Below are 14,272 nucleotides of genomic sequence, written 5' to 3' on the forward strand. Positions count from 1 at the left end.
AATAAAATAGAATTTGTGCTAATTGTACATTTAGAAATAATTACAATTTAATAGAAGTTGTGATAATTACATATTTAAAAGTAATTAGAATTTAAATTACAATTATTAGTGGTCTTAGAACTCTACGCACAAAATATAGAAAAATAGTTGTGATATAATTAAAATTTACAATTATAAGTTTAAAAACTTTTGACATAAACAAAAGTTGTGTTAATTTTATTTATGTTAAAAAGACTTATTACTTTAATAGAACTGTAAGTATTTTAATTATCACTTAATTAATATTAGATTTAATTATCTTACTTAATTATTATTTTGCATAGTGTTACTTTAAACGAATTACATAAAGCAAAATCACATTGTATATTGAATAGGTTAAATGCTTTAATTATTATTTGAAAATTTTATATTATAATATTTAAATTGATAAGTTAATGTATTCTAATTATTATATTCAATAATTTAAATAAAAATATTATTTTACGTTAATTATTGTAACTAAAAATAAATATTTAAAATTTTATTTAAATATTAAATGCATAAAACCACGTTTAACGCATATAACATTATAAACTAGTTATATAAAAGTAAAAATTAAATAAATTCAAATAAAAATATTTATTTTTACCGGAATGAACTTGGACAATAGTATGTCCATGCTCATTTCAAACTTAAACTTTTTTTTAAAATTATAAAAATATTTAAAATAAGGTTAAATTTTTTAAAATAATTATAAATTTGTAAAAAAAGTTATTAAAATTTATGGAAATATTAAATAAAATTCAAGATTTATTCAGGTTTTTATAAATTATATAAAATTTAAAAATATTAAAAGTTATGTTTCATTAAAATATGAGATGTGTATCAATGTTTTAATTCTATTGGTACCTTTTAATATACATAAAAAAAGTATTTTAGAAATTAAATAAATATAAAATTTAATTTTATTTATTGTGTGTAAATTTTTTTCAAATTGTGAATTTATCCGATTAAAGAATGTGTATAAAGTATTTTTTTACATGTGTAGTCTAAAAAGTGTATCAATTATTTTCTTACATGTGTAGCCTAAAAAGTTAAAATAACAGGGCATATTCATACTTTAAAAAAACTTTACATGTAACATCCCATGTTCAACCCGATCGTTGGATTTGGGTATGGAGCGTCACGCGTCAAATCAGTGAAAGCACTAAACGTTTCATTTTAAGACCAACTTCCTGATTTGGCGAGGTACCCATTTACCAAAGCGGTGTTCTGTTATTTTAAAAACGTATGAGGTTGAAAACAAAGTAAAAGTAGTACCGTGCCAGTTTTAAGGATTTAAGACATGAGCAAATAGCTTTTGGCAAAAACTTAGAGAATAACCAAAAACTCGGATAGAACTTTCCTATCGAGATACTCTTTGAACTATAATTTAAAACTCAACTCAATTAGATCTGACAACACCATCAACCATAGTTAATAATAAGCTAGCAAGGTTACTAATGAACATTCAAAGGTACAAGATATCGTTTTCAAAATACAGTTGGATGACTTTTAAAGGGCGACATCTAATAAGCTTCCCAGTACCCCCAACAATTACATGTCAATAAAAAAAATCAAGAAGGCTCATACATGGGCCACTAGTCTGGCTGCTCCTTTGCTACGACCATGTCCAACTAACGACCTAAAAGTAAGAAGAAACTAGGTAAGTTCGAGAGAACTTAGTGAGTTGCCGGGAAATGAATAAACACCATCAAACATTAAGAAGGTAGACTCAAATTAACAGACTAGCACGAGATACTTGGCGGATACAACTTTCTCTCGGATCCGAAGTATCCGCTTGCAGATACTACCACAATTAGATTTAGCCTATTGACAGACACTAACTATTTTTGGAGTCTCGCACGTGACGGATGGAAACACAAAAATTTACACACTTTTTCATACCTTTTTAAACTTAAATTCATGCGAATTCGGTTAAATTCTTGTCGAAAAATAATTAATTTTTATAAAATAATTAAAGTGAACTTAAAACATAAACATGTTGAAATTTAGTTAATTTTATAATTATTTTTGATGAATTTTGGGTTATTTTCGACAGATTTGCACAAAGGGTAAACAATGGCTTGGCAGACACTACTAGAAGCACAAAATCGAGAAGCAATTTGAAATATCGAGGCGAATTAATTTTCAGCCTAAGACGGTCCAAAATTATATGTATTAAATCATAATATAATTAATTTTAATTTATATCCAAGTTAATTTTGGTTAATAAATTATTATTAATTAATTATGAAAAATGGTCCGATTGAACCGAATCGAGTGAACCGAACCGACCAAGGAGAGGACAGTCTAAAACCGTCCAAGTGCTGACTCAATTCAGCTCATTAGCTGATTATTTAAGCTGCAAAGAAGCCCTTGAAGACTTGTTCTAATTACAAATTAGCCTCTCCACGATTGATGGCTTTGAAGATTTGCCTTAAGCCAAGTTTCGCAAAGTTGAAGCCATCAACTTTGCCACATAGATGGCCGGCCAAGGGGTGGCTCTTTGGCTGCTATTTTTAGCAAATTTTAGCTGTCACATTCAGTTATAAAAACCCCCCTTGGCTGATTATTCAAAGCATCCCTCATTCATTCACATCTCTTCTCTTCTTTCTCACTTTCTCCTCTCTTTTTCCCATTCCAAGTCCCTTGCTCTTATGCCGATTTCTCCCCTTGAGAAAAGGTTCTTCTTCAACCATTTTGGAGCAACATTGAAGTGTTCATAGCAGCCTTGGTCGATGAGGACAACAGAGAACGAAGACAGACCAAACTAGTTCAGCCACGGAGAAACACCGGATTTGATTCTTGTTCCCTATCTCTTTAATTTTTTTTTGTTGTTATCATGAACATATCTATGAATATTTATGTTGTTAGAATGGTTAATTTAATCAGCTTAGCTTGAATTTAATTCGTGTTGGTTTGATTGCATTTTATCCGCTTAAATTATTAAAATTGTATTTATGTTGTTGTAGGCCTCGGTAAAATGCTTGATTAAGTAAAATCATGCCTAAGTTATTCTTGCATTTCGATTGTTAGGTAACTAAGGAATTAATTATTTAAACGGATTAAAATTGTAATTAATTGACACAATACTTAGTCAGTGCATGTTTATTCTTCTAAGGGAGCTAAAGGTTAAATTAGCAATGTATATGGTGATACACTTGCATTGCATAACTTGCAAGATTATTGTGATTAAACTGTTTCAAGGTAAGGATATTGTTTCCTCACGTAGTCTTTTATGTGCTTATTAGATTTAACTAATCGTTTGAATTAACATAGGGATATGCAAGAGATTAGTTCAATTTAATGAGTATGTATGTGCAATAACATGTTTGCTTATTAAAATCTATTTAATCGTTTGAATTAATATAGGGATATGTTAAGAGATGAATGGATTTGTGTAGGTGAGTGTGTTCATAAGTTAGCAAATTATCGAGTTGCCGTGAATTTATTCGTAACAACATAAACATGAGTTTAATAATTATAAGTTAAAGAAATGTAATTAAATCAATACAATTATGTCATCTTGATTAAATCATATTTTGAAATCGTGCATTAGAACTTTTATTCTTATTTAGTTTAAAATTTTATTTTTCTTAATCACCCTTTTCAAAACAAAATATTTTTTCTTCACCAAAGTGTTTTAAATTGCATTCATAAATAATTCTTTTCACAGTCCCTGTGGGTACGATAACTCGACATTTACTTGTCACTTTATTATTGGTGGCAATTGTGTACACTTGCACATTTCTGTCATTCTAAGTTTTTGGAGCCGTTGCCGGGGGCTGCTTTTAAAAGTCATTATTTGTGAATTTGTTAATTTACATTTTGGTTAATTTTTTCTGTTTAATTTTTAACTTAATTAATTTTTCTGTGACTATTTCAAGTGTTTATGAGTATTGACCGGATTATTGACATACTCCCTATTGACCCTGAGATAGATCAAACTTTTCGAGAGCGAAGAAGACAAGCAAATCAGAGAAGGACCGAAGAGATGAACTTCGAAAATCCAAATCAAGGAAATGGAGCAAACCCTGCTTAAAATCCTATCCTTATTGCTGATGATAGGGATAGAGCTTTAAGACGATATGCCGTGCCAGTATTTAATGATCTTAATTCGGGTATTAGAGACTCGAAATCGAGGCACAACAGTTTGAGCTGAAGCCGGTCATGTTCTAGATGCTTCAGACGGTGGGCTAATTTAGTGGAATGCCTACCGAAGATCCTTACATACACTTAAGACTATTTATTAAGGTGAGTGATTCTTTCAATTTAGCCGGAGTACCCGAAGATGCATCACGATTGAAGTTGTTCCCATATTCACTAAGGGACAGAGCTCGAGCCTAGTTAAACTCATTGCCACCAAACTCAATTTTCACATGACAAGAGTTAGCAGAAAGATTCCTTATGAAGTATTTCCCACCTAGCAAGAATGCTAAGTTGAGGAATGAGATCACTGATTTCCAACAAATGGGTGATGAGTCCTTGTATAAGGCATGGGAAAGGTACAAAGAGTTATTACAGAAGTGCCCTCATCATGGAATCCCACATTGCATCCAACTTGAGACATTTTATAATGGTCTCAATGTTCACACGAGGATAGTAGTGGACGCTTCTGCTAACGGTGCTCTCCTTTCTAAGTCTTATAATAAGGCTTATAAAATCATTGAGAGGATTGCCAGCAACAATTACCAATGGCCAACCAATCGAGCAGCGTCAGGAAGACGAGTTACCGGAATACATGAAGTAGACGCTCTTACTTCACTCGTATATCAGGTATCATCAATATCCTCAATGTTAAAAAAATCTTACTACTAATGGGTGTAATAGTTTTGCAGCACAGCCACCAACCCAATTTGAAAATATAGCCTGTCTCTATTGTGGGGAAGGACATTTTTCGAAGAATGTCCATCAAACCCAGAATCCATGTACTACATAGGTAACCAGAACCAAAATCGAGGAAGGCAAGGACTGCAATCCAATTTTTATAACCTATCATGGCGAAACCACCCAAATTATTCATGGAGTAACCAAGGGGTTGGAACCAGTAATACTTACGCCTAACCTAGATCGACCCAGCCACCTAGTTTTCCCCAACAAGTTCAGAAACCAACCCAAGCTGAACCATCTAATGGCTTAGAAAATCTGTTGAAGGCATACATGGCCAAGAATGATGCCTTAATCCAAAGCCAAGTAGCTACGTTGAAAAACCTGGAAAACCAAATGGGCCAGCTTGCAACTGAACTCAGGAACCAACAACAAGGTGCTTTACCTAGTGATATAGAGAATACGAGAAATCCAGGGAAGGAACACTGTAAAGCATTGACATTGAGGAGCGGAAAGAAATTAGAGCCTAACACCATCGAAGTTGAAAAGGAGCAAGCTGACGCTCAAGATTTAGAGAAAGTTCAACCGAGTGTTGAAATTCCAGTTTCACAAGAACCAGAATCTGTAAAACCCAACAAGGTAATTTTAGAACCAGTTAATTCTAATCAACTAATAACTCCGTTAGATGTAGAATTGCACAGAAGGCGAATCAACCAGTTCCAGTAAAGAAACCACCACCACCCTACCCTCAAAGACTTCAAAAACAGAAGCCGGGGAATCAATTCAAGAAATTCCTAGACATACTCAAGCAACTTCATATCAACATCCTGTTGGTTGAAGCACTTGAACAAATGTCGAACTACGTCAAATTCATGAAGGATATCCTGTCCAAAAAACAAAGATTTGGAGAATTTGAGACGGTAGCTCTAACGAAGGAATGTAGTGCATATCTTCAAGAAAAACTACCCCCAAAGTTGAAGGATCTTGGATGTTTTACCATACCTTGCAACATTGGAGCAACATATTGTGGTAAGGCATTATGTGACTTAGGTGTAAGTATTAACTTGATGTCTATGTCAATATTTAGGAAGTTGGGGATAGGTAAAGTTAGACCTACTACGGTTACACTTCAATTAGAAGATCGATCTTTAGCACATCCAGAAGGAAAAATCGAGAATGTATTGGTACGTGTAGATAAATTTATCTTTCCTGCTGATTTTGTTATTCTAGACTTTGAAGCAGACAAAGAAATGCCAATTATCCTAAGAAGACCATTCTTAGCAATTGGAAGGACCCTTATTGATGTGTAGAAGGGCGAGCTTACTATACTTGTTCAGGATGATCAGGTAACATTTAACGTTTTTAAGTCTATGCAATTTCCTGACACAATTGATGATTGTTCTGAAGTATCCGATTTAAAGGATTTAATAATAGAGAAGGAGCTCAACTATGTTGAGGATCCATTCGAACAAATTTTGACATCAGATCCTTTGAATGATGATGAGGAGGATAAATACTTAGCGTTGTTAGAAGCTAATCAAAAGGGATTTAATCCACAATCCCGTTTTGAATCTTTGGAATTAGAGAAAAGGGATTATGCACAACCAAAAGCGTCAATCGAAGAGCCACCTAAATTAGAACTCAAGGTACTACCTTCACATTTGAAATATGTTTATTTAGGTAACACTTCTACTCTGCTTGTGATTGTTTTAGCAGAATTAACTACTGAGGAAGAAGAGAAACTCATCCTAGTGTTGAAACAATTTAAGAAGGCTATCGGATGAACCATAGTCGATATTTGCGGTATTAATCCATCTGTATGCATGCACAAGATTATCTTGGAAGATGGCAGAAAAGAGATGATTGAAGGACAATGAAGACTGAACCCCATCATGAAGAACATAGTAAAGAAAGAAATCATCAAGTGGTTAGATGCAGGTATAATCTACCCTATTTCAGATAGTTCATAGGTAAGTCCGGTCCAGTACGTGCCAAAGAAAGGAGGTATCATGGTTATTGAAAACGAGAATAACGAGTTGATACCAACTAGAGCAGTTATGGGATGGAGAATTTGCATCGGTTATCGGAAGCTGAACAAGGCAACTAGGAAAGATCACTTTCCACTGCCGTTCTTGGACCAGATGCTGGATAGACTCGCGGGGCGAGACTATTACTGTTTTCTCGATGGATACTTGGGGTATAATCAGATTATAGTAGCAGCGAAAGATCAACACAAGACAACATTCACCTGTCCGTACGGTACATTTTCCTTTAGACGCATGCCATTTGGTTTATGTAATGCACCTGCTACATTTCAAAGATGTATGATGTCTATTTTTACTGACATGGTTGAGAAGTATTTGGAAGTTTTTATGGATGATTTTTCAGTATTTGAAGATACTTATGATGATTGCTTAGCCAATCTAATGAAGGTATTAAGGAGATGCGAAGAAACAAACCTAGTACTCAATTGGGAAAAGTTCCATTTCATGGTACGAGAAGGTATTGTTCTAAGGCATCGGATAACAAGACATGGAATAGAGGTTGATGAAGCAAAGGTAGATGTTATTGAGAAACTCCCACTTCCAACATCTGTAAAGGGTGTTAGGAGCTTTTTAGGTCACGTCGGTTTCTATCGAAGATTTATCAATGACTTCTCCAAAATTGCTAAACCTTTATGCAAATTATTGGAGAAGGACACGACATTCATATTTGATGAAGAGTGCTTAAGAGCTTTCAAATATTTGAAGAGCCGGTTAGTTACGACACCTATAATTGTCACAACAAACTAGGATTTGCATTCAAATTGATGTGTGACGCAAGTGACTTCGTGATAGGAGTTGTCATGGGTCAGCGAAGGAACAAAGTTTTTTATTCCATCTACTACGCAAGTTGAACTCTAATAGGAGCTCAACTGAATTATATGGTAATAGAGAAAGAGTTATTTTCTATTGTGTTTACTTTTGACAAGTTTCGATCTTATCTTGTAGGTACCAAGGTGACTGTCTAGACGGACTACTCTACAATTAAGTATTTACTTGCTAAGAAAGATGCTAAGCCGAGACTGATCCGGTGGATACTTCTACTTCAAGAGTTCGATCTAGAAATTCAAGATCGAAAGGGAGTGGAAAACCAAGTAGCAGACCATTTGTCTAGACTGGAGCCGCAAGAAGGGAACTCTCATCTTATACCAATTCGAGAGACGTTTCCAGATGAACACATACTGAAGGTAAATCATGTCCATAATACCCCTTGGTTTATTGATATTGCTAACTTTTTAGCTTGTGGTTTAATTTCGATTGATAAGGTGTATCATCAAAGGAAAAATTTTCTTCACGGTGTGAAGTACTATTTCTGGGAAGAGCCATTTTTGTTTAAAAAGTACGCAGATCAAATGATCAGGAGATGCATGGAAAAAGAAGAAGCATAAAAGATTCTATACCATTGTCACTCAGCTCTAAGTGGGGGACACTTCGGAGGTACTCGTATTGCGACCAAAGTATTGCAAGCCGAATTCTTTTGGCAAACACTATTCAAGGACGCATATGCTTATGTAAAGAGTTGTGATTGATGTCAAAGGGTTGGAAATGTCACCAATAGGAATGAGATGTCTCGAACAAACATCATTGAGGTAGAATTGTTCGATCTTTGGGGTATTGATTTCTTGGTCCTTTTCCTCCATCCTTTGGTCACAAGTATATATTGGTAGTAGTAGACTATGTGTCTAAGTGGGTCAAGGCTGAAGCTTATCCGACAAATGATGCTAGGGTTGTGATGAAGTTTGTGCAGAAACATGTGTTCACAAGGTTTGGAACCCCAAGAGCTATTATTAGCGATGAAGGGTCCCATTTTGTGAACAAGTGGTTGAAATGGTTATTAGATAAACATGGAGTGAAACACAAGGGCGCTACAGCTTACCATCCGCAGACGAATGGGCAAGTTGAACTGGCGAACAAAGAGATCAAAGGCATACTTGAGAGGAAGTTTGCCCAAACCGACGAGATTGGTCCAAAAGACTGGATGATGCTTTATGGGCTTACAGAATAGCAAACAAGACACCTTTAGGGATGTCACCCTACAGGTTGGTCTTTGGGAAAGCCTGTCCTCTGCCTTTGGAGTTAGAGCACAAAGCTTACTAAGCCCTTCGACAATTCAACTTGGATCTTAAGCTTGCTAAAGAGAAACAGATGCTCCAACTCAATGAGCTAGAGGAATTCCGAATGTTCTCATACGAAATGCCAAATTACTCAAGGAGAGACTTAAGAAATGGCATGACAAGCACATTCGAGCTCGAGAATTTGAAGCAGGTCAGGAAGTCTTGTTATTGAATTCTAGAATAAGGGTCTTCCCAGGTAAACTAAATTTCATCGCGTCTATCCATACAGAATTGTTGAACTCCAAGGTAAGGGAGGTAATTTCAAGTTAATGCTCAGCGTTTGAAACATTACTGGGGAGATAAGACTGAACGGAATCAAATTTCGTTCATTTTATCGGATGTTTAAATTTTCTTATTTTCCTTTTCAATAAATGATTTAGGGTATATTTTCGGGATTAGTATGTTTAAATAAATTCTATCTAGGAGATTAAAACTTAAGCAGGATCGCTTGTGACCCCTCCAATCTTTCCTAGGAATTGATTTTTACATAATTTTCTGAGAAATTATTCCCTAAATGACAAAATAAATTTTTGGTTTTTCAAATAAAAGGGTCAATTTTGATCCAAATTTTAAATTGCAATTCAATTTCAAATTTTCATTAAGTCTAGTGACTTAATTTAATTATTTTCAAATTTTGGTTGCTCTTTTTAAAAAAAATAAAAATTAGATGCCTCTTTTTGTAAATATTTTCAAAAGGCTTCTACAATGAATGTTTTTAGTTTAATAAAAAAAATGATAATTATTAATATAAAATTATATCTATTATAATACATATTAATTATTATCAACTTTATATATAGTTAGGATTAGTGTTAATTTAATTATATTTTATTTGATAAGTTTTTTTCAAATAATAATAATAAGATAATCTGTAATATATAATTATATCTATTATAATTTGTATATTAATTTTTATCAATTTAGCATAGAATTAGGATTAGTTTTAATCATATTTCATTTTTGTTTAAATAAATTAATAGCATTAATAATTTAATATGCATATACTTGATTACTAATTGTTGTTAACTTTGAGTAGAATTAGAATTAGATTTTTTTATTTGTTAAATTATTAAGAATTCTACTTTAATTCCTACTACTCTCACTATAAACACCACCAACCTTCTCCTTCATTCACCACTCAAACTCCATTCCCACCAAATACGCAATCACCTAGTGCCCCAAACCCCCTCAGCCACTACACCGCCCGACAGCCATTCGGCCAACAGCTCACATCGTGAGCACCCAGTAGCTGCTCCTTGTCGTTGCACCTGCGCGCGTCCAGCTCCAGCACTCGCCAGGCCTGCACCTTGGCGCCGCACCTGCTCCTCATTCCAGTTTACGCACGCCCACGTTGCGGCCTGTTGCCCGTGCAACTCATCACGCCATGTTGTGCCGCTCCTTGCTCCTACTCGACGAGTCTACTTGCTGCCCAGCATCCATGCGGCACATCAGCCCCATTACTTGGACCAGCCCCGCACCAATATCCTTAGCCAATAACCCTTCAACCTACCCTAAATTGACCTATTTTGTTCATTAATTATTTTTAAGAGTTCTTAATTTTTATAGAGAGGGTGGTAAGACAAATTTTTTATCCTAAATTTTAATTTTATTTAATTATTTTTTTCAATTTATTGAATCATTAATAATTTTTATTTAATTAAATTTTTGAGAAAATAATTTTTCCCATCTTTTTCAGGTTACTCATGCCTCGCAAGAGAACTCGTGCCTGCACCCAAATTGATGAAACACAAAACAAGTTCCATTGTGAAGAAGCCAAAACAAGATACGAGAGTATATTCAAAAATCAACAGATGCATCCAGAGAAAGGCTTTACATTGAAAGAGAGCAACTACAAAGACTTTATGGCACGCATTCGTCAAGTTGCTGAAACCCTCAATTGGGAATTGTTTGTGAGAAGAGACCTAGTGTGGATGAGGAACTAGCTTGTAAATTCTATGTGAATTTAACCTCAAGCGAGTTGACAGAAGTTCCAATTCGCGGAATCAAGGTACCAATAACTTCAAACGCTATTAATGAGTTCTTTGAATTGCCTGATTTTGAAAACGACAAATATTCTTCCTTGATGAGCAATATAGAGCCTGAAAATTTGCAAGAAATTCTCGAGGAACTTACAATTCCAGGTTCGAAGTGGACTGTGTCAAAGAAAGGAATCCACACTTGTCGAAGAGAGTACTTAACACCACTCGGAAATTTATGGTTGTATTTCATCCGTTTCAGCCTTATGCCTAGTTCACATGGAACTATGATTTCATTAGAGAGAATGGTCTTATTATACTTGATTTTAACTAGAAAGACCATTGATGTAGGAAAAATCATCCTGAGAGAAGTGTGAAATTGTGCCGTTAGACGTTCTGGCCCAGCCTACTTTCCCTTTACGATAAGAATTCTGTGCTTGAAAGCTAAAATTCTTGCAAACGTAAAGAAGACAGGGTATAGCCAAGGCACAATCATAGATTGGGACCTCTACCGAATAGTTGGAGATTCTGTTCTATTGCAGCGAACTGAAAAAAGTGAGGATCCTGAAGAAGAAGATCCCATAGAGACCGAGCCAATGCAATCGACTGAAGTCTCGGATAAGGTGGAACCAATGGAACCTGAAGTTGAACCTGATGACAAAACATCAATGTTCAGAACTCAACCGCCTAGCCAAGATCTTTGAGATGATCTTTCAAAGTTGGACATAATGCAACATATGCAATGACAGCAACAAGCTTACTAGAGATACTCAAAAATAAGGGATGACTCGATGAGAAGTGCTCTTAAGAAATTTTACAATGACTCATTTATTTTTGTGCCTGAATTTCCAGATTTTATATTTGAACCATAGAGTCCATTATCAAAGAAGGAGTGGAGCGATTCATGCAAAGGAAATAATGATGGAACAAAAGATTATTCAAATTCTGAAGGGTTTGCAAATAAATAAAATGGGGGATCTTAACCTTATTTTATTTCTATTCTTAGGTCATCTTAAGATTAAGTTTAAGTAGAAATTTTTATTTTTCACATAATGAAGCAAGAGATGGAAATCATGAATAATGAACAAGTCCTAAAGTATAAAGTGTGGCAATAGGTATATACATGTCTAGGATTGGACCTAGAGAGAGCTTAGTACTTAAGCAGTCAATTTGACTCACCTCCTCTTTTCTAAAATCCTACCTGGTGTATAGTATCTATTCACTTTAAGCAATGAGAACATTGTCATCTTAAGTAGGGGGACTGAAAAATTGAATTTGAATTATTTCCTCTCAAAATAAATTTTTCTTTTAATTATGATTAGGATATATTTTGTTCAATAATTTGAAAATTTGTGAAGTATCTAAACTTCAGTATAAATAAAGTTCTATTATTTTAATAAATTATTTTTTAGCTTAATAATGATATGAATGTATTTCTAATAAAGCATGCAAATCATACCATAAATTTTTAGTTCCTTACGAAAGTTAGGCATGCATGAAAGTTTAAGTCTTTAGAATTGACTTAGTAGTTTCTTGAGGCGAAATCCTAGGAAGCATGGAACATTGGAAATGATTTAGGCACCTTTTGTTTGGACTGTTTGAGCCTTTCAATCCATCCATGATGAAATTTTTGTCCTTTGAAACCCAACTTTGAGACTATATGGCCGAATTTTATTTGCACCCTTGCAAATTTAGCCATCACTTCTCTCTTAACTATCTTAAAATTGTCCTAAACACTAGACTCAGTACTATTCAAAGTATTCTTTAAAAATAAGTTTGGGGGAGTTGAAAAGAAGTATCGAATGCTCTAAAATTGAGGTACATTCAGCAAAATGCTCGAATTAAAAAAAAAAGAGCATGAGTTCTTAAAATAAGATGAAGAGCATGTGAAAGCAAAGAAAGTTGATGTATTGAAGGTAATTATTTTGAAGGTCTGATTGAAGCTAAATCTAGGGTTTAAGAGCCTAAATTTATCTATCTTTTACCTACCCCTAAGCCCATCCACGTTACAACCTTGTTAAAGTCCTATTGATTCAAAGTTCCAATGCTACTTACATTAGTGGAGAGAAATTGCTACGTTCAACATATGAAGGCATAAGTTAAACTTAATGATTGCAGCTTAGTCTTGAATAAAGGAATAAAATTAAATTGGTAAGGGTTAGCATGACTTTATTAGGAAGCATTTAGTCTAATTTTTTCTATCATAATAGTTGTTGAGATTAATTTGAACGATATGTATACTTAAGTAGCATAACTATCAAATTTCTTGTCTTTGAGCATAAGTATATTAAATTCATAATTTTGAGAAAAATATTGTTATGAAGGACTTTTTCAAAGGTGTTTCCAATAAATTCTTTTCAAAATTTGTGCATTACTCAGGACGAGCAATGAATTAAGTTTGAGGGTGTGGAAACACAAAAATTTACACACTTTTTCATACCTTTTTTAACTTAAATTCATGCGAATTCAGTTAAATTCTTGTCAAAAAATAATTAATTTTTATAAAAGAATTAAAGTGCACTTAAAATATGAACATGTTGAAATTTAGTTAATTTTATAATTATTTTTGATGAATTTTGGTTATTTTAGATAGATTTGCACAAAGGGTGAAAAATGGCTCGGCAGACACTGCCAGAAGCACAAAACCGAGAACCAATTTGAAGTATCGAGGCGAATTAATTTCCAGCCTAAGACGGTCCAAAATTATATGTATTAAATCATAATATAATTAATTTTAATTTACATCCAAGTTTATTTGGGTTAATAAATTATTATTAATTAATTATAAAAAAATGGTCCAATTGAACCAAACTGAGTGAACCGAACAGGCCAAGGAGAGGACAACCCAAAACCGTCCAAGTGCTGACCCAATTCAGCTCATTAGATGACTATTTATGCTACAAAGAACCCTTGAAGACTTGTTCAAATTGCAAATCAGCCCCTCCACAATTGATGGCTTTGAAGATTTGCCCCAAGCCAAATTTAGCAAAGTTGAAGCCATCAACTTTGCCACATAGATGGCCGGCCAAGGGGTGGCTCTTTGGCTGCTATTTTTAGTAAATTTTAGCTTCCACATTCAGCTATAAAAACCCCCTTGGCTGATCATTCAAAGCATCCCTCATTCATTCATATCTCTTCTCTCCTCTCTCACTTTCTCCTCTCATTTTCCCATTCCAAGTCCCTTGCTCTTGTGCCGATTTCTCCCCTTGAGAAAGGGTTCTTCTTCAGCCATTTTGGAGCAACATTGAAGTGTTCATAGCAGCCTTGATCGGCGAGGGCAATAGAGAATGAA

At 34.3% G+C, this 14,272-nt stretch overlaps 1 non-coding gene across 1 annotated transcript; it reads right to left on the minus strand.

Annotated features, from left to right (window-relative positions):
* Window positions 1–4,458: 4,458 nt before the first annotated feature.
* LOC121207273 (small nucleolar RNA R71) lies at window positions 4,459–4,565 on the minus strand. Its single transcript, XR_005902365.1, has one exon. It is a non-coding gene; the product is annotated as a small nucleolar RNA R71 (small nucleolar RNA).
* Window positions 4,566–14,272: the final 9,707 nt, after the last annotated feature.

This window comes from Gossypium hirsutum, chromosome A09 (genome assembly GCF_007990345.1).
Source record: "Gossypium hirsutum isolate 1008001.06 chromosome A09, Gossypium_hirsutum_v2.1, whole genome shotgun sequence".
NCBI lineage: Eukaryota > Viridiplantae > Streptophyta > Magnoliopsida > Malvales > Malvaceae > Gossypium > Gossypium hirsutum.